This window comes from Panicum virgatum, chromosome 5K (assembly GCF_016808335.1).
Source record: "Panicum virgatum strain AP13 chromosome 5K, P.virgatum_v5, whole genome shotgun sequence".
Lineage (NCBI taxonomy): Eukaryota > Viridiplantae > Streptophyta > Magnoliopsida > Poales > Poaceae > Panicum > Panicum virgatum.
The window spans coordinates 24,326,774-24,353,431 of record NC_053140.1 but is presented as its reverse complement, the minus strand read 5'-3'; the positions used below and the strand labels follow the sequence as shown (position 1 = coordinate 24,353,431).

The 26,658-nt window shown below is 44.6% G+C and overlaps 1 long non-coding RNA gene across 4 annotated transcripts; it reads left to right on the top strand.

Moving 5' to 3' along the window:
- The first annotated feature begins 350 nt into the window (after positions 1-350).
- On the top strand, positions 351-3,895 carry LOC120706966. 4 transcript variants are annotated; one of them, XR_005688601.1, is made up of 6 exons: positions 351-542; positions 1,384-2,187; positions 2,270-2,506; positions 2,576-2,721; positions 2,794-2,910; positions 2,980-3,895. It is a non-coding gene; the product is annotated as an uncharacterized LOC120706966 (long non-coding RNA). The 4 variants fall into 4 exon arrangements; XR_005688602.1 differs by having other exon boundaries at positions 353-542; positions 2,091-2,187; XR_005688603.1 differs by lacking the exon at positions 351-542 and having other exon boundaries at positions 1,350-1,719; positions 1,838-2,187.
- The last annotated feature ends 22,763 nt before the right edge of the window (positions 3,896-26,658 follow it).

Here is a 26,658-nt window from a genome sequence, read left to right as displayed (position 1 = left end):
AATACAAACGACACTAATCTACCAGATAACTCGCCGACGCAATCTTGTCAGCTCCTTTCTTAGCCCCATCGGCTCCGATGCCCATTCTGACACAAAGGCCCAATATGTTTCTTTCTGCCCTTCATCGACCCAGTTTTCATCGGCAGCTTACCATCAGATTAACACGTGCCAAAAAATGGTGTCAACATATGCCCCCAATTTCGGAGTGAAATGTAATTTCGCTCTGAAATTCCTTCAAATCACGGTCATCTTATGAATATACACAATGTTCAAAATCTTGTATTCGTGCGGGCGACTCTCATCTTCCACTTTTACCCTTGAATAAAATATTATAAAATTTCAGGTTATAGGAGCTCCTTCTTCTTGCGCCGTCATTCGCACCGAGGCTTTCTCTCTCCTCCAAGAACAGATCTACTGTTTCAGCATCTGATTCGTAGATTTCCACTCCATGCGAGTTCTCTGCATCATTTGCGGCAGCGAATCACTCTAGACACCTACTCCAGGCTCCTTCATCGATGGTGACTACCTCTGATATCCCTTAGGTAAGAATCTCTATTACCCCTCTCCTTTTCCGCATTTTTATCCACGCATCGAATTTTTCTTAGAATTTGTTCCTTCCTACTTGTAGAATCTTAGGGATAGAATTACCATAGCCATGTCAGATAAGCCTAGTCTCTACTGCCTTGGCCCCATGGGAAACCCAGACCCCACTGATTTGATCAAACTGGAAACCGGTCGCATCCCCTTCAAATACTCAAATATGAAAATTTCTGATTGGGAACAAACCTTCAGATCTTGGCCGAATGTAACTCTAGGGTGGAGGAACTGGTACCTCAAAATATCAGCTTCTAAGAGAGGTCACTGGGATGATTATGACATTAGCCATGTATTACCCTTTCTCTGTCCAATATGGTCAGAAATGAATCTATGTTGATTGCAGCTTCCCACTTTTGTTCAAATATACCCTCAACGCCTTTGTGTTTGGCCATGGTCCAATGACCCCTACCTTAGCAGATGTCCTGATGCTAACAGGTCTAAACATCTCTGCCTCTCAGACTTTCACCAGCCTCTTGGCCAAACCTTCTCATAACTTGGAAACCAAGAAGGTCAGTGGCTGGAAAGGGTACTGCTCATCATTCGAGACAAGGATCAGTTACTGACAGAGAACACACAGCCTTCTTAACCATGTGGCTTGAAAAATTCATCTTTTGTGGAAAGACTATTGGTCCTACCACTAATCACTGTGTTCGGCTGGTATACAGCCGGGCTGGAGCTGTTGCAGCCGGGCTGCTGCTTCCAGCTGTTCGCACTGTAGCCGGACTGCAACAGTCCACCAGCCGAACACAGGCAATATGTAGTGCATAGCCGAGCTTTTGGCAACAGGAATTGAAGTCCCTCTGGGCCAACACCTGCTCGGCTCAGTTTATTCTCTCATTAAGTTTCAACCAAGTTATCGGCTGGCCAGTCGATTGGAAATCTCGGTGGTCCTTGGTGGTTCATCAATCTGTGGCTGAACCTCTATCTGCATAGAGTCTTGGAAAAAGACCTAGGTAAAATGAGCTTCCCAGGTGATTATACTGAAGAAGAGCAAACCAAAATCGTTGGTGTACATCATTAGGAGAAGCAGCATCCGCATTTGTTTGTCAGAGCAAATTCACTGCATCAGAAGCAGCTCGCTTCTTCAAACACTTCTACAATGGCCTCAACTCTGACCACCTGGTATGGTATCCATATTCTGACAGTGGAGATAAATATGAACTGCCAGCCAAATTTCACTTTGAGAAGATTAATTCCGAAGCTGATAGCATGATTAACTTCAGAAAATCTATTACCCCAGGGATCCTTCCAGTCTACTTCTATGTTGGACGAAATCACCAACCAACATAAGAATTTTACTATCCCTCAGCCGGCTCCCGCCAACTTGGCTTTGGCCAATTGCCAATACACCCATTCTTCGCTGATTTGGTACAGTGGCGACAGACCATCACCAGCGGCATAGAATACGATTGGCTAAAAAATTTGGCACCTGATACCAATACTATTAGCCTGGAGAACTGGATCATTGCATCCTTCACAACTGTCCCCTGCAGATTATGGTGGGCAGAACAGAGCAAGCACATCTTCTATGCACCAGTTGATACATACTGTCACAGACTTGATCCTTCTTCCATGATTCCTGTAGATGAGGTACCACATCATCCTTTATTATATTTGTTTTTTTCCTTTTCTCGAGGTGCATCAAGCTAGTCCTGATCATTTCTTTCTCCAGGACACACTCATCCTTCTCCCAGACATCAGCAATTCCGGGAAATGAATTGAGTATGCTCCTCCATCTGTCGTACCTTATATCATTCGTAAAGCTCCATTGTTGCAGGACATAGCGGCCGGCCGATCCAAGCGTAAGCATTCAAGTAGCAAGAAGTTGGCGCCGAAGAAGTGGGCCAAAGGAACATCCTCACAACCAGATCCAGCTGCAGTGGCAAACCTCCTGATGTCAGCTTTTCAGGTAAATCATCATATTTTTGGCCAATAAATTATGAATATATACTGATTCCAACTATCATCATATATGCAGATAAATCCAGCCCAAGAACCTCCAAAAACACCAACCGGCCAGTTGATGACATCAGATCCCACTATAACAACCATTTCATCTGATCCCCCATCACCAATTAAAGCAAAGAACCATCATCGGCATCAGAAATTCCCAGAGCTTCTCAGGTAAAACTGCCATCCAGATGTCCATCACCACACGCACAATGCCTTATCAAACAGAACTCTTTCATCTTGCAGGAGCAATTACAAGATGTCACTTCCCCTATTCGTTCGCAGTGACTGCCAATGGACTCCCCTTCTTCACCGGATATAGAAGTTGTCAAGTCACCAAAAAGGCAATCCATCCTGCAACAAGTAAGAATACTGTATTATGATCAAACACATTGCTCCGAACAGTATCATTAACTTGTTCCATTTTCGCAGACTCAAGATTATTCAGGCAATGATCTCTTCCCTTTCCAAATTGAAGGCGTTTCGGATGATGAAGGAGAAACTGCTTCAAAATTGCTGGCTTTAGGTGCGCCTTTTGATGATATCAAGGCAAAGCTTCAAGAGATTCTCCAAGTTTAAACCAAGACATCGGCCTGTTAGTTCAAGATGTTGAGGGTGTAAGGAAAATATTCCAGGATCTGAAAGGTCAATTGCCGGCCGATGTTGAAGCCACTCTGCTTCCGGCTGCTTTCATAGAGGGTCATCAACATAAGGTCCTCCAGGCCAAACAACGCCTCTCTGACCGTGCTTCACAAGCAAGCCAGACATCTCAAAGGGAAGCTAGTCAATCTAAAATGATTGATATCTAGGCCAGAATTAAGATACTAAAGAATTCTCTCCCCACCATTGTAGCAGAAATAGATCAGCTAAAAGCCAGGAGAGCCGAGCTTATGAAGGAACTTGAAACAATCAAATTTACTCTGTTGGTAGAAGAAGAAAAGTGTTGGATCAACACCCTGCAAACATCGAGCAGATGGAAGAGGATCTGATAACTTCAGCCAAAGAGACACTTCACTTGCACAAGAAAATCTAGCCGATCCCAGGATTAGTCGATGCAGATCAGAAGGAGATCGACGAGATTGATGAAATCCGCCCGCGTGCGATCAATGCGATCCCAAAATTTGTTGGACCAATGTAATGGCTAACTCCTTTGATGAACAGTAGTCATAACAACGCAGACAATCGTTGTTTGTAAATATTTTTGCACTAAGGGCGATACATATCATATCAGCCATGGAGTAACCGATGCTCGAAACAATCGGCTAATCAGATTAAATCTGAAATTTTGTAATCTTTTCTTTTATATTTTTTTATGCTAAAGGTGATACATAGTATCGGCTATGACTCACATCCCATTAAATGTTCAGGATGACTCTTCAGAGCCGATTTCTTGGATTGCTTCCAATTTGAAATCAGCCATCTTCAGAATTCCACCTTCCCAAGCTTCACCCAATATGCACTTCAATCCTAAACCAAGCCAGACCTTAGGATCGGCTATCGCAATGCTGAAAGTTGAATCAACGTGTACAATTTCCACAAAATCTCCAATCCACTAGATGATGCACTGATGCATGGTCGATGGTATACAACAATTAGCATAAATTCAATCTCTGCCCAGAAGTGTGCTGTATGAACTCTTCCTGTTGATGACAAAGAATGTAGTAGGCATCGTCTTGCTTCCGATAGTCAAGTCAACACATATTGCACCCCGGGCTGGAGAAACTACACCCTTGAAATCCTTGAGCATCATATCAGTCTGGATCAAATCATTTTCACCCAGCCCAAGATTCCGGTATGTAGCATATGGCATGATATTAACAGCAGCTCCTCCATCGACCAGCATCTTGGTCATTGGCTTGCCATTGATGTACCAATTGAGGAACCACGGCCTCAGATGCTTGCGTCCCTTGTCATCTGGTTTGTCAAACATTGCCTGCATAGGATCTAGAGACAACTGTGCCATAGCCTACTCCACTTCATCATTAGATGGAGCCTTGAATTCCATAGGCAGAATGAAAACTATGTTAACCGATGCGGCATCTACCTCATCGGCCTTTTCCTTTGCGCGCCATACTTGGGATTTTGGGCGCCTCTCCTCACGAGCACGATCCTCCTCCTACTATTCACGATGATGCAGCCTCTACACTCGCCTCTTCTGTGATCGGGTCAGTCCTCCAGGACACCACTAAGAGGTATTCTCAGTATCGAACCAGTAATCATTGTCACGAACCAATGGCTGTTCGTCAGGCACGCGCGCATTGGCTTCTTCTTCAAGTTGTTCCAGAGGATCAATCTTTTTTTTCTAGCCTATTGTGGACAGGAGTGTGTCAGTGTTTAGCCGCCAAGCTCTCCGAGGGATACCCCGAGGAAATTGATTGTAGGTTGGGACTCGCTGAGATCAGAACGCGATGGGGAAAGGAACACGAAGATTTAGACAGGTTCGGGCCGTCGGAGCATAATACCCTACGTCCTGTGTGTTGTTTTATATTGCCTTAGGTGATTGTCGATGCTTTGGAGGGGTCCCTGCTCGCCCTTATATAGTTTGGGGGGATAGGGTTACATGAAAGTTTTAGCCGAGTACTAGTAGAGTCCTACTCTATCATGTTCAGGTAGTTTTCTTTTACATCAACTAGTCCTACTTCTATACGAGTAGTTACAATACGGTAAGGTACATCCATGCGCTATTCCTTACTCTAGAATATTCCACGCCTGTAAGCAGTCTCGCTGCCCTGGGTCTGACAAGCCCCCGAGCTCTACGTAGTCGAGTCCTGCAGGCATCGAGTACTTTTGAAGTCATTCGCCGAGTACTTCGAGTGCTTCTGGAATCCACCAATGCTTCATCGAATGCTTCGAGTAGTCTTCTGAGTACTTCTCTAGCTGCATCGAGGCTATGGGGTGCTCAAGCCCCGAATCTTCTTTTATATGGTGCGCGATGAACTCGCGCTCCATATGGAGTAGCCCCCAAGCCTTAGGTTGAATCGCAGAATCAGACTGAGGGTCAAATCAGTCTTCAATCTTCCAAATCTTCATTTGTCATTTAAATCATCTCCGAAAAATATGCCATTTATGACACGTACCCTGCAGCCCCCGATCCTTAGAAACTAATCCCATAGATTTGGAATTAAGGATCTATAATCGTGGCATACAGCATAAATATGTTATTTTGATGATTAATTCAGAAAGGTTGATTCGGATATCCGCAACCTCTTTTTTCGGAACATAATTCAGAAAAATAGTTAATCAAATAACTTCATCAAAATAAATCTTAACTGGCATGTGGCTTTTCGACTTTCATTTATTCACAAAGTTGCCACTGACTAGGCTATTTAACCATTTAGTAAAACCTAGAGTTATCACGCTCTCTCTTCTTGCACAGTTGAATCCGCCGCCATTCTCTTCTATCCTTGCTTCCTTTGCATTCAGAAACTAGTCACCGCTAGCCCCCGAGCGTGTCAGCAAGAAGGAACTCCCCCACAGCCAGATGGTGCCCAAAAAGAGCCTGGGAAAGGGAAAGGACAAGCCCAGTGGAGCGGCAAACCCAGTGGTGAAAGAAGGATGGAGAGCGAGTAAGTGCTCTAATTTCCATCTTCTTGGTCTTGTTGAGGAGAAACTCCTCCAGCCCCGCGAAGTAGTCCAGTGGCGTAAAGCCTTAGGAGGTGCGCCTCCTCATGAAGGACCGAACAAAACTGTAATGTTTCAATCTTATATCTTGCGCGGTCTAGAAATCCCTACTTCTGACTTCTTTCGAGACCTTTTACATCATTGGGGGATTCAAGCGCATCACTTGACCCCAAACTCTATCCTCCACATTTATGTTTTTGTTCATTTTTGGAAGCCTATCTTGGGATCGAACCGCATTTCGATCTCTTCCAACACCTTTTCCATCTGAAACCCCAACCAAACACAACTACTATAGATATAGTTGGAGGAGCGGGTTTGCAGTTGCGTCAAGGAGTAGGGACGAAATATATCCCCTACAAATTGACTTCCAAAGTAATCGACTGGAAGGATTTTTGGTTTTATATGGAAAACCAAGCACCAGCTCTCCCAGCCAGGACCCCTGGAGCATCGATTCCAAAGCCCAGTTGGAATTCAAGAGGAGAAAATCTCACCCAAATCAATGATCTTCTTGGCAAGATAGATGTTGGGTATTTTAGCGTCACGAATAAATTCGCAAGCGCACGGATACCGTTGTAGCTTTCACCTCAGAGTATTCTAGGGGTTATCGAATCCACAGGGAATGTGTGTGTACTATCTTCTATTCTAGTCGGTCCAAGGACACACCAAGATAGGTGAAAAGGGTAGAGAGGATTCCTAAGATAGCACTAGAGCTGAGTTAAAGGTCGATCTCTCGGGCACAATACTCGCTTCGGGCACCTGGTCTGCCAGGCGACTCCGGCCAATAGCTTTACGTTATATCCGAACGTGGAGGATTACGAAGGACCAATAGGGCTGTCACCACCTATGGCCTACCTCTAACAAATCGTGGGATATAAGGCAAACGAAGGATAACCCTTAGCCTAGACACCATGCCTACGCTACTGATTACTACTACAGTCTAACCACGTTTGAGCTCCCATAGTAAACTACAACACTCCATATAAATACGGAGTGACGAACCCGCGAGTAAGAGAACTGATGTCACTCAACAAGTACTACTAGCATCTACTATACCAAGTAAAATACTAGAGATAGGAATCACGAATACTTACTAAAACCCGAAGAATGTAGCAGCATCCGTAGAGGTACAAGATGGGGCAGAGTGCCGACACCCCGGCACTTCCCCCGAACTATCTCTCACTCTCGTAGAGGTACAAATTGGAGAAGAGAACCAAAGACCGGCGCCCCTCCTGAGTACCTCTACCCTCTCCCTATTCTAAGACAACTCTAAATGCAAGAGAAGGTGTGAATCTCACACTTGGTGGATGTCCTTCATTTGAGCCCCTCCTCTCATATTTATAGAGGGTGACCAGGGCTGTTTCGCTCAGGGATTGGAGTGGAGTCACCTGGAACCGCCTTTAGGAGCAAATGAGAGGCTGCCACGTCAAAGGCTAAAGGTCGGTTGGCCGACCGGGTTCTGGCCCCGAACCGGCCTAGTTTTGGTTGAGAGACTGCTAGGTGGGCCCTGACGGTTATGCATGATTCCACATTGTCCTAGGTCGGTAACTTGCTCTGGTGGGCCCTCCAATCCGTTGAACACGCTTGATTGGTCGATGGCATTTGTCTTGGATTGAGGAGTGTGTTTTCATTGCTCTTGAGGTGTGTTTTCTACCTTATTTCACCTGCATACAAATATTTACCAACACTTGTGAAAATGGTTAATAATAAATCGCTACCACTATGTTGATGTTCATATTTTATGTGTTTATGCAGGAATTGATGGCGTAAAATTGATACTTAAGCGCCGTCAAGAACACCCCCACACTTAGCCTTTGCTCGTCCTCGAGTGAAGGAGAAAAGACTAAGGTAGAACATGAATTCCAAAGGTATGAAGCGAGCATAAGAGATATTTCTAGCCATACCTTGCACTTGTGAACTTTTGAAGTGTCTATCACACTATCTTGGATAGTTGATGCATGGAATGGTCTCGAATCATGACACTTCTACTCCTCATGTCAAGTAGCTTGGGAATTTTCAATAAGTTTTCAAAATAAACTTGCTTAGCTACTCATTTGACTCTCTCAGATCGCTCAATGTGTATATGTCCTTACCAAGGTATTTGACTTGCCTTTTCTTCATCCTACTTCTAATGATGACTATATGTGGAGCTCAAGTTAGGGTATGAAGGATAAGGCATACTTGTATCACATATATTGCAGTCAAAAACCGGATCCAAAGAGAAAAACAAATCATACAATCAGATCAAGATGTGCATGTGTATGGATTATGGTGAATGGAATGGAAACTCCTTTTATGTGGTCTCTCTCTCTCTCTATGAAATCTTTTGAGAGCATGGCTATCTCTTCTTCTCTCTTTTTTTCTTTTTTTAAGACCTTCATGGGTCCCTTTTTTTTCTTTTTTTTAAAGGACCTTCATGGGTCCATATTTTTTTTGATAGCCCATGCCTCATTTTTAACAATAACTGGAGAGAGAGATCAACACATAATGTGGAGCATTTATTTTGTAGAATGGAGGGGTGGTAGAGTGCTAACTTCTCATAGAAGCATAGCAAGGGGGGTATATGGTGTGCACATGAATCTTGATCATGAAAGCATGACAAAAATTTCTCTCTAGGGTCACAACAATTTGACAAAGCTCAATGCAAATACAAGCAGCATATGTGTATAAGGTTTTCAAGATAAATCATCATATAGCTTTGGTAGGACTTTGGCATGTCAAAGAGGAGCTTTGCAAAGGTTTTCTAAATTTTCAAATAAAGTTCTCAAGCACTTAAACAATAAAGAGTGAAGATCATATCATTCAAACCATATCTCAAACGTCAACTACTTAGATAAGCATGCTTTCCTAAGGATTTTTGTTCACAAGCATCAAGGTGATAAGCATGGAATAAAACATATGCAAGCCAATCATAGGAAACATGTAGAGCAGGTAGAACACACTGATTCATTTTGAGTTTGATTTTAGTGAGTCAGAATTAAAATCCATTCAAACTCATGAATCAAAGAGAGTTGGGAGGTAGAGGATGCACATACTATCGCTCTTCAAGAAGGTGGGGATCAAGGCAGTGGTGATTCAGCCAAACCACCAGGTGGCTGGCTGAATTTGGTGTCCTTGCCTTGTCTCTTGTCATGTTGGTGCAGACGATGTTGTGCAATACATATGTGGGAGATCTCGAATATGTATGGCAATGATGGTCTTGAGAGATCTCCCCCACACTTGTGCTTGTACCTGGTGCTGTATTCAAATAAAATGGTGGAAACAAAATAACGGCTCCGCCAGTTTTAAGAACCAGGGAGCCCTAAAATTTATTCAAACTAAATATTAATCTCACCATGACACTTACCCAAGCAAGGCTGAATTAAGGTTGTGTCAATATGAGTATGATGTGCAACATTAATCCAATGCCTTGACTTACATCCCCGTTTGAACTCAGCTCGACGACTCACCCATTTGGAATTGAAGATTTTCCTGCATGCGTTAGTCCACATATACAACAAAATATCTACACAAGTATTAACTCCAAGAATGTCAATCAAATTTGATACCATATTAGTTTGACTGAAGAAGACTTTTTAACCTAATCACCATGCTTAATTTAAAACGCCTATGAATGTGTTTCGCGACACACATTCAATCTAGAGCATACAAGGATAGATAAAGGAAGCATGAAGCATAATTGAGTTTTATTCAATGGGAGATAAGCAAGAGTACGAACCTGGTGATCCTCGGGTGACCTCCCGGCAGGGCTTTGTTTAATGTCAAAAGCAGGACACTGAGAGTACTTACCATGGCGTTTTGTTGATGAGAACTCAATATTGTCACCATAGCAACTCCTCTCATTTTTTTTGAATTTTCTATATTTTTTTAAGGAACAATATGCAAGAACTAACACTATTTCCAAACCAAGATAAGAACTAGCAAGAGAGAACTTACTTGGGGTCCTCACATATCTCCCCCACACTTGGAGTTTGCATTGCTGGGCAACAAAACTCAAGTGTGTGTGTGTGTAGTTCAAGTTTCCTTTCATAGTCATCCCCTCAGCAAGACTTACCAAAGTGTTGTCGTTGGTGTAGGCCCCATGCTCGTAGGCGTCACCTGTCCATCATTTTTTTATCTCCACCTGAAATTGTTAGCGACCAAAAATACCCAAAGGAAAACTTTATCCTAGAGCATGCTCTTGCTTTTTATTCAAAAAGGAAATATAAAGGATCATACGGGCTACTCCTAGCAGTGCTTTGTTTATGGTCATAAGCTCGACCATGGGAACTCCCCCTTGCAGCTATGGTTGGTGATGTGTTCACATTTCATCACCAATTGTTGATGTGCCATGAAGTTTTAGCTACAAGGTTATTGCCACCGTGCACCCACGAAATCTGCAATGTTTACGATAAACATATGCATCTACAACCAACCTTCTGAAGATTTTGCAGAAGAGGACCTTAAGGTGGTTGTAGTCCTCATGTGTGCTCGAGGCACAAAGCATGCCTGATTCTGGAGACGCATTAAATGAGCATGGTTCTTGTGGTATTTCAAGGATGAAACTCCCATGCTTATCTATGGAATCCTTTTCTTTGGACTCCAGAGTCAGTGGCTCACCAGATTCCATGGTCCATGGATTCTCCATCTCAAGAGATTCATCATAGGAAATCATAGTTGAATCTCGATCGTGGTCGAGAACAACTTTCTCGGGGCCAGAGGGAAGAGGCTCAAACTCAATCGATATATATATATATATATATATATATATATATATATATATATGGGTTCGGCGGATTCATCCTCCTCCTTGATGAATTCTCCAACATCTTTCTCAAGGAGGGATTCCGGTGAGTCAACAAGGAGAATTCCCTTAACCTCTTCGATTGGTTCAAAATCAAGGGATGGTTCTGTCATGAAGTTTGTAGCTCTAGTGATATATGGACAGAAATGGTTTCCTTCCCTAGATGGACTTCGAGCTTATTTTGAGTCGGAGCATCCGTGAGCAATTTCTCGATGGGATGCCCGATTAAGAGATCAAAGTCTTAGACGTCGAACATTTGAAAGTCAAGGATTATTTCGATGTCCTCATGTCTAATAGACACATTTTGCAAAATCCCATATGCTTCTAGGATTTCTCCAGAGGAAGTCTGGAAGGTTTTGTCGGTTTGAACCAACGGTTCATCTTGCAAATGGCAGAATGCGCATTTGCTAGAAATGATGTTGGCTCTGACAGTGGGACTATAGAGGGTGTCTGCCTAGGTTCCTTTTGTGGTGCAAGGAAGGGTTGAAGGAGGAGAGCTGATCCGAAGTACTTCTGATGACAGCTCCATCTCTCTCAACCACTCGCTACTCATAATGGCTGTTGACTTCTTAATATTTTCCCTACAGAAGGCAGCTTCTATAGGATATGTGGAAGCAACAGGAACCAGTGGTCTCCTCTTGCAGACATAATTCGAGGTGTTTTCAAAATCTTCAAAAGGATCATCCTTGAATTTGAAATGGAATTCTGGAGTTCGAATTTCTTCTTTCTCCAAAACTCATGGTTCACGAGAGGGTTCTAGGGCCGAATCTAAGGGTATGGATAGTGAACGATTGGGTTCAGCTGCTAGAATGTCCTCATGACTCGAGTTACGCTGTTCTTGAGAGGGTGTAGACTCGGCTACAAAGGAAGTGTTTTCGCTGATAATTTCTAAGATTTCCATGCCTTCGGATAGAGTCTTGTGGGCGAAAGACCCTCCAGCGGTCATGTCAAGGTAAGAAGCGGAGTCCATGTCGAGCCTTGTATAAAAGTGTTCAAGCAACACATAATCGGGTATCGATAGGACAGGGCCAGATTTTACTAAAAGTAAAAATCTAGCCCAAGCCGTACCTATAGATTCCTTCTCATTCTGCTGAAAGTAGAGGATACCCCTTCGTGGAGTGATGATCCGGGACTTGGGGAAAAACTTGAGACAAAACTTGTCTCTAAGTTCACCCCAATTTCCGTTTACACTCCCCACAGTATGTGTGTACCATTGTCTAGCCTCCTCTACAAGAGAAAAGAGACACAATTTCCACCTAAGGGTATCATGTGACATGCCTGCGATGGCACAACATGAACACACTAGCTCAAACTCTCGCAGATGGTGGCATGGGTTTTCACTATCTAACCCAGAGAAGGAAAGCTCCTGACCCATAGCAATAAGGTCGGGACGGAGTTCATAGCCAGATGAAAGAATTGGGTGTTCAGATGGTGGTGGCTCAAGGAACTCGCCCGTAGGAGCAGAAAAGTCTCGAATAGAAGGCTGCTTCGTGGTAGCGGGGGTAAAGGTAGCAGAAAGAAAATTAAAAATGATACGGAATAGATCTCGTAGGATAGAGAAGCTTTTAAAGGACAGCTTCTCCATGGGTATCGGGGGGGGGGGGGGGGGGTAAAGGTAGAAGGAAAGAAAAGGAAAAGATACGAGGACGACTAGATAAGTAGAAAGATACAGCAACCGTTCCCCGGCAACGGCACCAGAAAGTTTGTTGGGTATTTTAGCGTCACGAATAAATCCGCAAGCGCACGGATATCGTTGTAGCTTTCACCTCAGAGTATTCCAAGGGTTATCGAATCCACAGGAAACGTGTGTGCACTATCTTCTATTCTAGTCAGCCCAAAGACACACCAAGATAGGTGGAAAGGGTAGAGAGGATTCCTAAGATAGCACTAGAGTTGAGTTAAAGGTCGATCTCTCGGGCACAATACTCGCTTCGGGCACCGACTTACGCCTGGTCTGCCAGGTTACTCTGGCCAACAACTCTACGCTATATCCGAACGTGGAGGATTACGAAGGACCAATAGGGTTGTCACCACCTACGGCCAACCTCTAACAAACCGTGGGATATAAGGCAAACGAAGGATAACCCTTATCCTAGACACCACGCCCACGCTACTGATTACTACTGCAATCTAACTACATTTGAGCTCCCGTAGCAAACTACAGCACTCCGTATAAATACGAAGTGATGAACCTGTGAGTAAGAGAACTGATCTCACTCAACTACAAATACTACTAGCATCTACTGTACCAAGTAAAATACTGGAGATAGGAACCACGAATACTTACTAAAACCCGAAGAATGTAGCAGCATCCGTAGAGGTACAAGCTGGGGCAGAGTGCCGACACCCCGGCACTTCCCCCGAACTATCTCTCACTCTCCTAGAGGTACAAATTGGAGAAGAGCGCCGAAAACCGGTGCCCCTCCTGAGTACCTCTACCCTCTCCCTATTCTAAGACAACTCTAAATGCAAGAGAAGGTGTGAAGCTCACACTTGATGGATGTCCTTCATTTGAGCACCTCCTCTCATATTTATAGAGGGTGGCCAGGGCTGTTTCGGCCAGGGATTGGAGTGGAGTCACCTGGAACCACCTTTGGGAGCAAATGAGAGGGTGCCACGTCGAAGGCTGAAGGTCGGCCGGCCGACCGGGTTCTGGCCCCGAACCGGCCCAGTTTTGGCTGAGAGACTGCTAGGTGGGCCCTGAGGTCGGTTATGCATGATTCCTCAATGTCCTAGGTCGGTAACTTGCCCTGGTGGGCCCTCCAATCCATGTGAACACACCTGGTTGGTCAACGCCAATTGCCTTGGATTGAGGAGTGTGTTTTCATTGCTCTTGAGGTGTGTTTTCCTCCTTATTTTACTTGCATACAAATATTTACCAACACTTGGGAAAATGGTTAATAATAAATCCCTACCACTATGTTGATGTTCATATTTTATGTGTTTAGGCAGAAATTGACGGCGTAAAATTGATACTTAAGCGCCGTCAACAATAGATCATTTGAAGAAGAAAAAGAAATTATCTGGAGCTTCAGTAGTCGTGAGTTAGATGTGCTGACGAATCCAACCGCTCCAACAGCGAGCGAATCTTGGATTCATGTATATAGGTGAAGAAGATTCCTCATACTTCATGCGCGATAAGATTTCCCAAGCAGATGTTATGCGTCGAGTGAATCGAGTACTCGAGGGAGTAGCTGAGGTGCCAAATATTGGAAGAGACTTCTGATTAAACAAGCGCCCTCATGAGGTACTGTAAAGTAGTCGATTCATAATGAATAGCGTGTACTTTATTTCCCATGGTCTCGTTAATTTAGGGCTTGTTGTACAGATTAACCCAAAAAATTATTGGAGTAGGCCTCCACTTCCTGAAGTTGTGCCTGCTGCATAAGCTAACCCAAGTCTGCATCGATGTCTTTATTTTTTGTTTTGATTGTATGCATATTCACGATGAAAACTGACCACAAAGTCATGGATGCTTGACAGGCCTTTCTGAAGGGGATGGGAATGATGGGAGTCGAACACCGACTGCCCAGCATAGTACGGCAACCAACGACCCCCCTGCCCCATCGCCGGAGTTGCACAAGTGGAGGGTGTCATCAGCTGGTGATGACAGCAGGTATGTTTGCATATATGCCATCGAAAATAAGGAATTAATCCTTAGATTCTGATCACAGTTCTTTTGCTAGCACCAGCCCTCAACGAGAGAAGCGCATGCGGCATTCCGCTGCGACTTCAACTGCTAGTCCAGCCCCATCTGTCCAGTCAGGGCCTGATAGTGGCGCCACGACTAGTTCCGGGCGAGTGGCCAAGGAGCTGAGTACCTCGGGGCCAATTGTGGTCCCAAAAGTGCTGAGGCCCAAGAAACTGCCAGTCAAGAGAACGAGCCAGTAAGTTGTTACTAGTCCTTGTACTCTGTTCCCGTATTTTGTCGAGTTGTTGATGTCCTTCCTATAACGCTTATTGGAACAGCAAAGCAGCCGATTTTGGACTTGGAGGCTCGGGCCAGACTCTGATCTCCAAACCAGTCGAGGATACCCCCTCAACATTAGTTCAGCCTGAGAAAACACCCATTCAGATGGAGCCAATGGTTGAGGAGACTCCCTCGAGCAAGCTGGAGGAAGCTGGAGAAGAGAAAACCGCAGCCGCCTCCACAGGTAAGGATATCTTGTCATAGGCTAGAGAAGCCATTTTATCCTTTTGTCATCCTTGATTTTTCTTCGTCGTGTAGATTTGCAATCAGCAAATTAGGAGAAGACCACCAACGTAGCCCCGAAAGTCGAGCAGATGATTCATGACAATCTGTAAGAAGAGCCAAAACTGCTGGCGGAAGGGGCAAAGCCATACGAGAAAGAAATTCTCGAATGTCAGAAGGTTTTGAATGTAAGTATTGTAAAATCGAGTACTTATCTCTTTCGGTGACTAGTCGACTAAATAAGCTCCTTGTTATAGGAACTAGCTGAACAATCAGCTGTCCAGGCTCAAAGGCTGCAACAAGCTAGAGAAGGCTTGCGATTGCCCATGGATCAAGAGCGTCAGGTCCAAGAAATCATGGGTCTTCGAGGAGAGCTTGAAAAGTTAAGAGCAGAGCACAAGAAGGAAGTCGATCTCCTGCAGGATAGGGCTGACAGTCTAGGGAAAGACAAAAGTGCCCTCGAAGAGAGGAGTAAATTTTTGCTGGAGAAAAACAGGAAATTGACAAAGGATCACAAAGGTAACTCCCTTGTATTGCCGGTTCTCGTAACCATAAAGTAGTCGATCTCTCCCTTCATCCATCGTGCTGGTACTTATATCGCCTTGTGTTCACACAGAACTCAAAAAAATTGTTAATAACAAAAGAGGAACTAGTGACTGATCTGGCAAATATTATGTACCGTCACACAAATGCTGTGGAGAAGCTGTCCCAGATCAAGGCTGACGCAGATAAGCAACTCATTTAGAGTATGCAACAGATCAAGGACTTGGCAGCTGAGAGGGATCGCCAGGCTAAAGAACTAGCCAGTCTCAAGATAGCGGCACAGGCAGTAGTTGACATGGTCGATCCAGTCGAAGACGGTGGAGCCGGAGATAGGTCTTTGGTGGAGCGTTTTTGTGAAGCTCCCCAAAAAATTGCTGGCTTCCTGTCCGAGACGTCGAAGCAATATATGGCCCATGTCTTGGGATTAGTGAAGTCATACTGGCCTGGAGCAAACTTGACTCTAGTTGGCGATGGGCTAGCTGAAGGGTGCACAGTCGAGAAGTTTGCTGAGTATGTTGAGGAAGTAAAGCCCATCGCTAACAAAATTGTTGACATTTTAGAGCAGCCCTCAGATGGAGAGGCATGAACTTGTTTGTCTTATGTTGTAGAGTGATGGTATATCACTTGTAAACATATTTGTCTATTTGCTCTGGAGAAACTTTGTACTGTTTTAAATAGGTTGTGTTATATCATAACTTATGTCTGCATGCGATAGTGAAGTACTCGACTTATGTGTGTACTTGTACACTCTTGTGAAGAGAAGCACTAGATAGTCGAGGACTGAAGGTAATTCTTGGTACGAGACTACAAGGTTTTGATGCCCTAAACCATTAATGGTTTAGCGAATACCAAAGCTAGTCGAAAAGTTTGAGACTACTAGGTTTTGATGCCCTAAACCTCGAAAGGTTTAGCGAATACCAGAGCTAGTCCATAGATTGGAGGTACAGCCCGAAGAATTTCGTAGAAGTCATTCCATTTTCTAATAGAATATAAAAGTACTCGATCAAACTCAAGAATTGAATTTTTTATTTACTATGTACCGATACTTGACTCGATACAGGTGTTTCATGACCCAATCAAGTGTTATGGGGGTTCAAGACCCAACCAAAAAGACATGGGGGTTGCAAAACAGGCCCTATGAACGATACAAAAATTGGAGTAATGTAAATCTATTAGTGCTGCGTAGACTATAGTAGCTTTGGTAGGTATCCCATCCTCACTATGCGCTTCTGCCCTCATCGGCAGGAGGAGGAGGTGCTCCCAGGGTTTTGCGCAAAGTGATGCATGGGATGGTCGAGTGCTTAGACTTGGGGTGTAGGAAGCACTGAGCATGTAATTTGCTGTAGATATGGTCTTGAGTTGATGGAACTTTGCCTTTTGGCTGTTTGCTCGGTGATGGAGGCATAGGGCTGACAAGGCAGCGCTTGCGCGAGTTCCACTCACGGTCATCGGGTAGTCGATAATTAGAGGTTGGGCTATACACCTCTGCTTCTTCACGTTCTTTCCTTCTGGAGATGATTACTGTGCGGGCATCTCGTCCGATGTTAATGATGTTACGGAGATCACTGTTGGAGTAGTCAAAGGAGTCGCCGACTTGTTGCTGGCGACGTTCTGCTACAAGGCGGCGCCTTACGTTCCTCTTTTGATTGCGTATTTTCTTTAGTTCACTCTAGTCGTCCTCCAAGTGCACGGTGATGGTGATGCCTTGGAGAGGTGGAGGTATTTCGATGTTGACTGCTTCTGTTGGGGTTGGATCTGCTTCGGCGTCAGGGAGATATTCATCGTAGTCACTGGAGTTGTAGTCGACGAGATCAACTCTTCCCATTGGATCGTCCTCATGTTCTTCAATCTCTGAGATTGTCGCCGTGAAAATCTTGTAGTCAGGAAGTTTGTCATCCTGGAAACTAGGGCCACCAGGCTTCTGGCGATCTTGCCTATTGTTCTGGCCTTCTGGTATGGCTTGGGACTTTTATTTATAGGACCTTTGAAGGTAGAGTACTGATCGGATTCCAATTTTTGGTCCGAATTGAATTCTGCCCCATGGGAAATCCGAATCCTTTTAAGAGCTCCCTCTTTCCCAGTTAAGGTTTGAACCGCCAGATCCTCCTCCGAGACAGAGTAGGAACCGGGGTTTGAACCCTTGTGGTGAGGGGCTGCACGGGGGACAATCTGAGAGTGCGATGAAGAAGGTCCTCATCATACTGAAAAGTGTCTGAAGGGAGCCATCCCCCTTCCAATCGGATGGCAAGGTCGTTCTTGTAACTGTTGTAATTTTGTAGAGTCTCGAGTTCTTCAGGTGAATAAGGAGAATCTGGTTCTTCTGATGCCGCAGGTTCCTTTTGACACGGAGGTGGGTGAATTTGGAAAATGAGTTTCGAAATCGGGTTGGTGAATAGCATTGCACCACCGAGTCATGTAATCTTCGATTGAAACAGAGTCGTCTGGTCAACTTGTGTTTGCCAGATGTCTGTCCAAACGACTGGGCATCCTGGAAGTGTGATTTGTGAGGCTTGACTGAGATTCGTCCCAAAGTTTCTTGGCTTTTGACCTCTCCCATAATTCTTCAATCTTGTGAGGGTTGGACAAACCTTCCAAAAATAGGTCGGTATCGTCCGACCACTCGACAAGATCATTTGGGGAGTCTGGTCTGTCGAGCTCGTTTAGGTAGTTGATGAATGCTTGATCACAGTCGGGGTCTAAGAATTCTGGGAAGATTTCTTTGCAGGTGTGGTTAGAAAAGTGATCCGCCTCGGACCCAGAGGGAGTTTGACCCGTACGAACAAGTCGTGGGTTGCACTTCTCGGCTTTCTAGTGGTTCTCTGATCTGACCTCCTCCTACTTTTTAAAACTTCCAGTGCGGAGTGTGTCTTCTGCTATCTTGATGCAATAAGCGATTTTGTCATCGACGCGATCGAGGCCTGAGAAGATGTCGCCCGAATGATTGAGTCATGGACTGAAATTCTCAGCTTTGGTGTGAAGTTTTTTCTTGCGGAGAGAGGATTCTGTAAGATTGATACAGTCTGTGATGTTACGTGAGACACGGTCGATGCTGTCGAGTAGATCGGAGTTGTCTACTTGAGGTCGTGGGATTGCCATTAGATCTTTTAGGTAATTCTCGATTGTAATGGGTGGAATCGCGTTGCATGCCGGCTCTGAGTTGTCACGACCAGAATCTAGATGGCTGTCTATGACGGGAGCCTCTCGGTCAACGATGGCTTCCGGCCTTGTAATTTCCAGAAGATGATCCAATTCCTCTTCGAACTCGGAAGGAGACTTGGATGTGGTTACGTCGAAATTGAGTTATTTTCGGATTTCTTTGACGTGAACTGGAAGAGGGATTTCGTCGAGATGATCGACGAAGTTATCGACTACACGGCATCGAGCTGCTTCTGAGGTTTCCGGTGCGCCAGGGTCGATCATGTGGCTGTCGAAACCACCTGAGCCATCAGCAACGAAAACCCAGAAGCCAATGAAGAAGGTGGTGCCATTAGGAGGCACAATGTTGTCGTCGTTGGAAGATGCCATCGAGTTCTTCCGTGGATCGTTGGCAAAGTCCCCTACCTAGCGCGCCAGCTGTCAGTGTTTAGTTGCCAAGCTCTCCAAGGGATACCCTGAGGAGATTGATTGTAGGTAGGGACTTGCCATGATTAGAACACGATGGTGCAAGGAACACAAAGATTTAGATAGGTTCGGGCCGCTGGAGCATAATACCCTACATCCTATGTGTTGGTTTGTATTGCCTTAGATGATTCACAATGCTTTGGAGGGGTCCCTGCTCGCCCTTATATAGTCTGGGGGGACAGGGTTACATGGAATGTCCTAGCCAAGTACTAGCAGAGTTCTACTCCATCATGGTCGGGTAGTTTCCTTGTACATCAACTAGTCCTACTTCTATACGAGTAGTTACAGTACGGTAAGGTACATTCATGTGCTATCCCTTACTCTAGAATATTCCACGCTTGTAAGTAGTCCCGCTGCCCCGGGTCTAACAAAGTGCGCCTTCTCTCTGGCCTATCCATATGAATCAGCTGTTGGTCTCGACCATCGAAACATTGCCACTTGTATGGAGAGTATCCTCCACACGACCTGTTGCATTCTGGGTAGTTATTGACCGATGGTAGAAGCAAGCCTTCATTCCAGCAGTGCATGAAGAATGGGCACCACCAGTGGTTTTCCTGATGCCATGCTTGCTCTTGACGGCATTCTTCTTTCTCCTGCCGATGCTGGTACTTGTTTATCAGCATCTGGGACATCACATGTCGGCAAGGTCTTCTGAAGCCTTTTATTTGCTCGTACCGGCCCTGTCCCCCCCCCGAGTTGGTTGGCTAATACCTATGCCTTGGGGTCAACGACTCCCAAACGCTTGGCTCGTTTAGAAGTCAAGATCTTGGCCCCCCGTCTTGGCATCCTGATCCTTCACATCCACTATGTTGGCAGGGAAAGGATGACCATCGATCTTTATAGGCTTTTCAGGCGCATCGAACTTGATCCATCCTTGCTCAATAGCCGATTGGATCTTGTTGCAGAACATCCTGCACTCGCAAGTATTATGTGAAACAACGTTATGCCACTTATAGTACTTGCGATTCTTAAACTCAGTAGCCAACGGAATCATGCGATTCACAGATAGTTTGACCTGCCCCTCCAATAGCAAAAAATCGAAGATCCTGTCGGCATTCATGATGCTGAACCCATATTTCTCCTTCTCCTTCATGGCGAATGGGCATGAGATCGGCTCTCTTTTCTTGGTCCACTCGGCCAAGCCGATCTCCGCTTCGTCCTAGGAATCGGAAGAATCTCCAGCAAAGTTTACCTTTTTCTTGAATGTGGTCCTTCCGGGTACTGGAGCTCGAACGTCAACACATGCCAGCCTCTAGGCAAGATGGCTCAAGCTCTCAAACTTTTGAGAGGAGAACCTCTCCCTGACGTGAGGCAACAATCCTTAAAAAGCCAATTCTACCAATTGGCTATCGCTAAGAGCTAGGCTGAAGCACTTGCTCCTGATGTCTCTCAACCTCTGGACATAATCGGTGATAGGCTCGTGGTTCCTCTGCCTAATCGCTGTTAGGTCAGTGAGCTTCATCTCATGTAAAGTAATTGTGAAATTGCTTCTCCAAATCGGCCCATGTGATGATGGAGTTTGCAGGCAAGGAGGAAAACCAGGCAAAGGTCGATCCAGATAGCAAGAGTGGGAACAGACGAATCTTCAGAGTATCGATTCCAGCAGCTTCTCCACATTAGATCAGGAATTGGCTAATGTGTTCGACAATGGACATGGTGTCCTGTTCAGAGAACTTGGTGAAGTCCGGCACTCTATAGCAGTGTGGTAAAGCAATCTGATCATAAGCCTCAGGGTAGGGCTTGTACATGAATGCCGTCTCTTTGGGCTTCAAGATGAATTGATTTCTCATCACAATGGCTATATGCTGACCGGTCAACGTTCTGAGGCGCAATGCCTTGCTGCTATACAATTGTTTGTTGCATCTGAGCTTGTACAAGTTGCGGTGATTGCAGAGCTGGAGATGCAGGTGGCTGAACTGGTGCTTGCTGCTGCTCCAGTGGTTGCACAGGCACCTGGTGATGCAATTCGGGAGCAGGCTGTTGTTGTTGGGTTGCCCCCCCCCCCGTGGTTGCATGTTCAATCCATGCCATCATGTTCATCACCGGCCAATAACCGACTGATCTGCTGTGGGTACGGAGTCATCGGTTGCGTAGACGATGGTGATGCTTGGGGTGCACCTGCCTGCTGCTGAGGAGACTGTTGCTGATGGATCATCAAGGGTAACGATCTTTGGGGCGAAGGTGGAGCAGTCTGGACGAACCTTGTCTGGCCAGCAGCATTTTGATTCTGTGGCCATACATTCATCATCATCTCTGGAGGCATCCCGAAAGAAGAGGACAGGACATAGCCAGGCGGCGTGCTGAACAAATTCTTCAGCACCAATGTAGCTATGGCACAACCACCCAAAATAAATTGGATTAGTGCGCTAACCATCGTTGCAAAGGCAACTCTGATCAAACTCGCATGTAACTCGGCGGCCCTCGAGTAAAATCTCGATTAAAGCCACAAAAACCGGGATCGAATAAGCAAACCTCACACGAAGGCGAGTCCCGAGAGTACAACAACACGCATTTCATACATCACAGAGTTTTGCAGCGGAATTTAAAATTATTACAAACCAGTTCTGAAAGTAAAGACAACAGTACTACAGAAGTCTTATCTACAACAGTCCATTAGAGTTCATTTATTCAGCGGAAGGTAAAAAGCACGATACTAACGATAACATGACATCTCGATAAAGCCCATACGAGACATCACTCGGAAGGAGAAGCGTCAGTACCAGCTGAGGATCCCTCCCACACCATAGACCAACCCGGAGGTAGAGTACAAGGGTAAGTTAAACCAGCAATCATATCCTCAAAGTTCTCACCTAAAAAATAAAGCCACAAGCAAGGCTGAGTATAATACTCAGCAAGACTTAACCGTCAATGGATATAACAAAGTCCACTTAACTAGACATGCATGGCTTTTTGGCTGGAGGGTTTTGTTTTGCCGAAAAGCAACTAGTAGTAGATCCTTACTTTCCTATTTTAGCTTTCATAATTCTAGTTCAATTAACCATTCTAGATAAAAATCTATCTCTAATCATCAATGTTGGAAACAATTAATCAACCATCAATATTCATCATCATCATCTTCCACTTGTTACTCAATGCAGCAGAAGTGTTAAGCAGTCTCATGCCGTGAGAGGCGGACGATTCGAATCGAGTTTGTTAACCTGGCCAGGGGGACCTAACACACACATATGGGGAATGATGTCGCCCACACAACAATTCCCCTTTCTTTCCCGTCCGTGGATCGGGGTCACCCCCCTCGACTACAGAGTACGGCTGCTCTGCACTAGCATGTTGTGTGCATGAGAACAAAGTGCAATGTTCAAAGAGAGTGAAAGTAAAGTCCACTCGCAGGTCCAATCGGGTAGTATGCTTACCGATTATCATATTCCTCGGCATGTGGTTAGTACTTTCAAACGCTTAACAACCACTACCACACACTGCGGCCTTAGTACATTATTCCTAAACCGACAGAATCCCATGATCCCGCCATAAGTTTATGATTGCAGTATGTGGTATAACAGTCAGTTCCTATAATCTCGCGAGTAGTAAAACTACTCGACTTTTACCGGTCCTAGTTAGCAGAGCATCTAGTCGAGCTTAACCTCTAGTAATCAAAAATGGGTATCTGGGATCATGCATCTATGGTTTCAACCAACGCCTGAACGTAAATGCACAATAATTAATAGTACAACATAAATTGCATATATTAAAAATATGGGCATTAGATGCACCGGGACCTTCCGGGACACTGCTAGCCTTGGGCTCTTCTGAACTTTGGTTCAGGTCTTGAATCAGATCAACGGCGTTCACTTGCGCATAAGCGGTGTCGGCCTTGTGCGTTGGTACCAACTCGTAGGTACCGTCAGCGAGATTGGCAGTTTCTATATGAATGCAACAACGAATTTCATTACAACATGATACAAACACATTTCTTTCCTTCACTATAAAGTTGTAGTCAAACAAAGGATGGTTTGTTGTGGTGATCTTAGTTAAATTTATTTACTGGGCGATCGCTTATAGAGTAGTTCTAAACTTAACTTTACTTCATAAAATGAACTGGGTGGCGGTTTTTATTGCGAATTAAAATACATGAAGTAATTTGGCTATTTCAACTCATAAGCTAGGAATAGTTTCTGCAGCTACAAAATTTATACAAGGTAGTACATCAAATCATCAACTTGCAGTAAAAATGTCAACTAAAAATAGTAAGGCATGAATTTATGAAAAATGCTCAAATAGAATGTGCTTAGATGAAGATGGAATTCTACAGAATAAACTACAACACTTATGAAGCTCAAAAATTCACAGAACAGACATCACATGCTTACAAAAATACAATAAATTTTTCAGAATTTATCTAGGCATAAAACAGAAGTAATAAATTCGACAAAACTACACCACATATAGCAAAACTAATTAGCACAGATAGTTCTATTGTGTTTCTGTATCTTAAATTTTGCAGACATGAAAATGTGACCAAAATAGAGTTCCACAAATATTCTCAGATTTTTCTAAGCAAGGAAGCTATTTATCATAATTAAAGCCTATTTAACAAGCATTAAATCAAATATATAGTTTAACAGATCTAAAAATTCCCAAACTTTCGCAATAGCAAGTTTTAGTGACATGCATGAAAGGAAAAAATTTTGTACACAGAACTTTAGTATTTTTACCAGCATTAATACATTAGCTATACTAGTAGATCTAGGAATCTTGGCCTTTTGACCCAGTTATTGATGTCAAAAAGGGTTCAAATTTTTACCAAGAACTAGTAACACTTCAAGGCACATTCTAGCCAAAAATCACATGAAGTCACTGAGTAGAACTCCTAGAACATTTAAAGCCTATTTATTCTATTCTTTTCCTTAGATTAAAATGCAGACATATTCTGAAGATGTGCATGTAGTAAAACTTGTAGATATTGCTGCAAGGATTCCAAAACATTTCGATTTGTATTTTTCTGATTTTTCTATGAATTTCTAGGCATTTTCAAAGTTTACTGTTTTGAGTTCATGTACTTTTTGCAGATTAGACCCTGATGTTTTGGTTTCTTTTAAGGGAAGGTCCCTGGCCATTTGTTCAGAACAGGGGAGGCTTGGTGGCCGGAATCCAGTGAGTGACCTCGCTGGCGGCGAGATCCGAGTGGCGAAAGAGCATCAGGGGCTCGAGGGCTACCTGCACGTATCTCGGATGGGTGCTGGGGGCGACCAGAGTGGCCTGCCCGCAGCGACCGGCGGCCGGCAGAGGCCCTGCTCAGGCGCGGAGGTGCTCTGGCGGGTTGGAGGTGGCGGTCCCGGGTGCGGAGCACCAGTGGGGCTCTGGGAAACCGCTAGTGTTTTCAGATTGGAGGGATAATGGCCGGGATAGGGGTTTCCACTGCGGCTAGGGGAGGGGCGGCGCTAATGGCGCCGGCGGTGGTGCAGGGCGGGTCCGGCGGGGCTAGGAAAGAGGTGACCGACTTGGGAGCTTCAGCAGTGGCTAGGGAAGGTGGTGTGGCATTCGATTTCAGAAGTGTGGGGGCGGAATGGTGAGCTCCACGGCGAACAGGATGAAGTTGGCGGCTGTGGCTGGGTGGTTCTGGGCGCTGGGAAATGCGCAATGGAGCTCAGCCCTGCCTTTTTATAGGCAAGTGCGAGGGGGAGGGCTAGCTGGAGCACGTTCGCCAGGGGGAGGCAGGGCCGGGGACGGCGTGGCAGTGGCGGACGGCGTTTGGCCGGCGTGGCGAGCAGGGAGCATGGCCAGGGCGCGTGTCGAGGTTTTGTGGCGCCAGGAAGGAGCGGATTCGGGAAAACTGGGGCTCCGGGGGCGGATTTGGTCGAGGGCGCGGCGCGTGGCCTGGCCATGGGCCGAGAGTAGCGAGCAGGGGATGTGGGAGGAGAGAGAAGCAGGGGATGGCAATTTCGTAAATAAACCGAAGTTCAAAACCCAGTTCTGTAAACTCCATTTTTTTCTCCTTCCTCTTGGCCTCAAATGAAAAACTCTTAAATACCATTTTTATTTAGTTTTTCGAGATCTACAACTTTCGTTTCAGGCTCGAGTTCATTTGAGCAATGGTTTGAAAGTTATTTAATTATTTCAAAAACTGCCAATTTAAGAACTTGTCATTTCATGTGACTTTTGTCACTTTTACTCCTAGGCTTCAACTAGACTTTTGTTTAACATGACATGGAGAAGGTGCCTATAAAATTTCATTGGCAGATTTGACTTGGTTTGAAAGTTACAAGAACTTCATATATTCATATCGATATTTTCTCTTTTAATTACTAAAGTCATTTTGAGAATTAATTTTTTTTACTTTTCATTCCCTCTTTTAGACATGATATTTTACTATGAAACTTGTTTTTGAAATTTAAATACCTAGGGTGTCATAGCCTACCCCCCTTAAAAATAATCTCGTCCCGAGATTGGATAAACAAATGGAGACGGATATAGAGATACCTGGGGTAGAGTAATCCAGGATAATATTGATTGAGATAACTTTCAGTCTCCCAGGTAGCTTCTTCTTCAATGTGATGATTCCACTAAATTTTATACATTTTGACCACCCTTCGACGAGTACTCCTTTCTTTTTGATCAATGATCTTGATAGGATGCTCATCATAAGAAAGATCGGGTTCCACGAAGATCTCTTGCTGTTCAATAATTTCCATAGGAACTCGGACGCATTTCTTGAGTTGAGATACATGAAACACATTATGGATTGCGGCTAGTTGCAAAGGAAGTCGTAGTCGATACGCCACTGGTCCACACTTTTCGATGATCTCATAAGGTCCAATGTATCGAGGAGCTAATTTGCCTTTGATTCCAAAGCGTTGAACGCCTTTGGTTGGTGAAACCCGAAGGTAGACGTGATCACCAACTTCAAATTTCAAGGGATCCCTTCTCTTATCGGAATAGCTTTTTTGCCTCGACTGAGCTGCCCTTAAATTTTATTGTATCACTTTAACTTGTTCCTCAGCCTCGACCACTAAATCAGGTCCAAATATTTTATGCTCGCCGGTTTATGACCAACTCAAAGGAGTTCGACACCTGCGACCGAACAAGGCTTCAAAGGGTGCCATTTTCAAACTGGCTTGATAGCTGTTGTTATATGAGAATTCTGCTAGAGGTAAACATTTATCCCAATTCTTGCCATAATGAATGACACATGATCTAATCATGTCTTCAAGAATTTAGTTTACTTTCTCAGTTTGACCGTCAGTCTGAGGATGATAAGCAGAGCTTTGGATCAATTTAGTTCCAAGAGCTTCCTGGAGTTGTTCCCAAAAACGGGCAATAAACTGAGCACCACGATCAGAAATAATCGTCTTGGGTACTCCATGTAGGCATACGATACGGTCAAGATAAATCTCGGCGT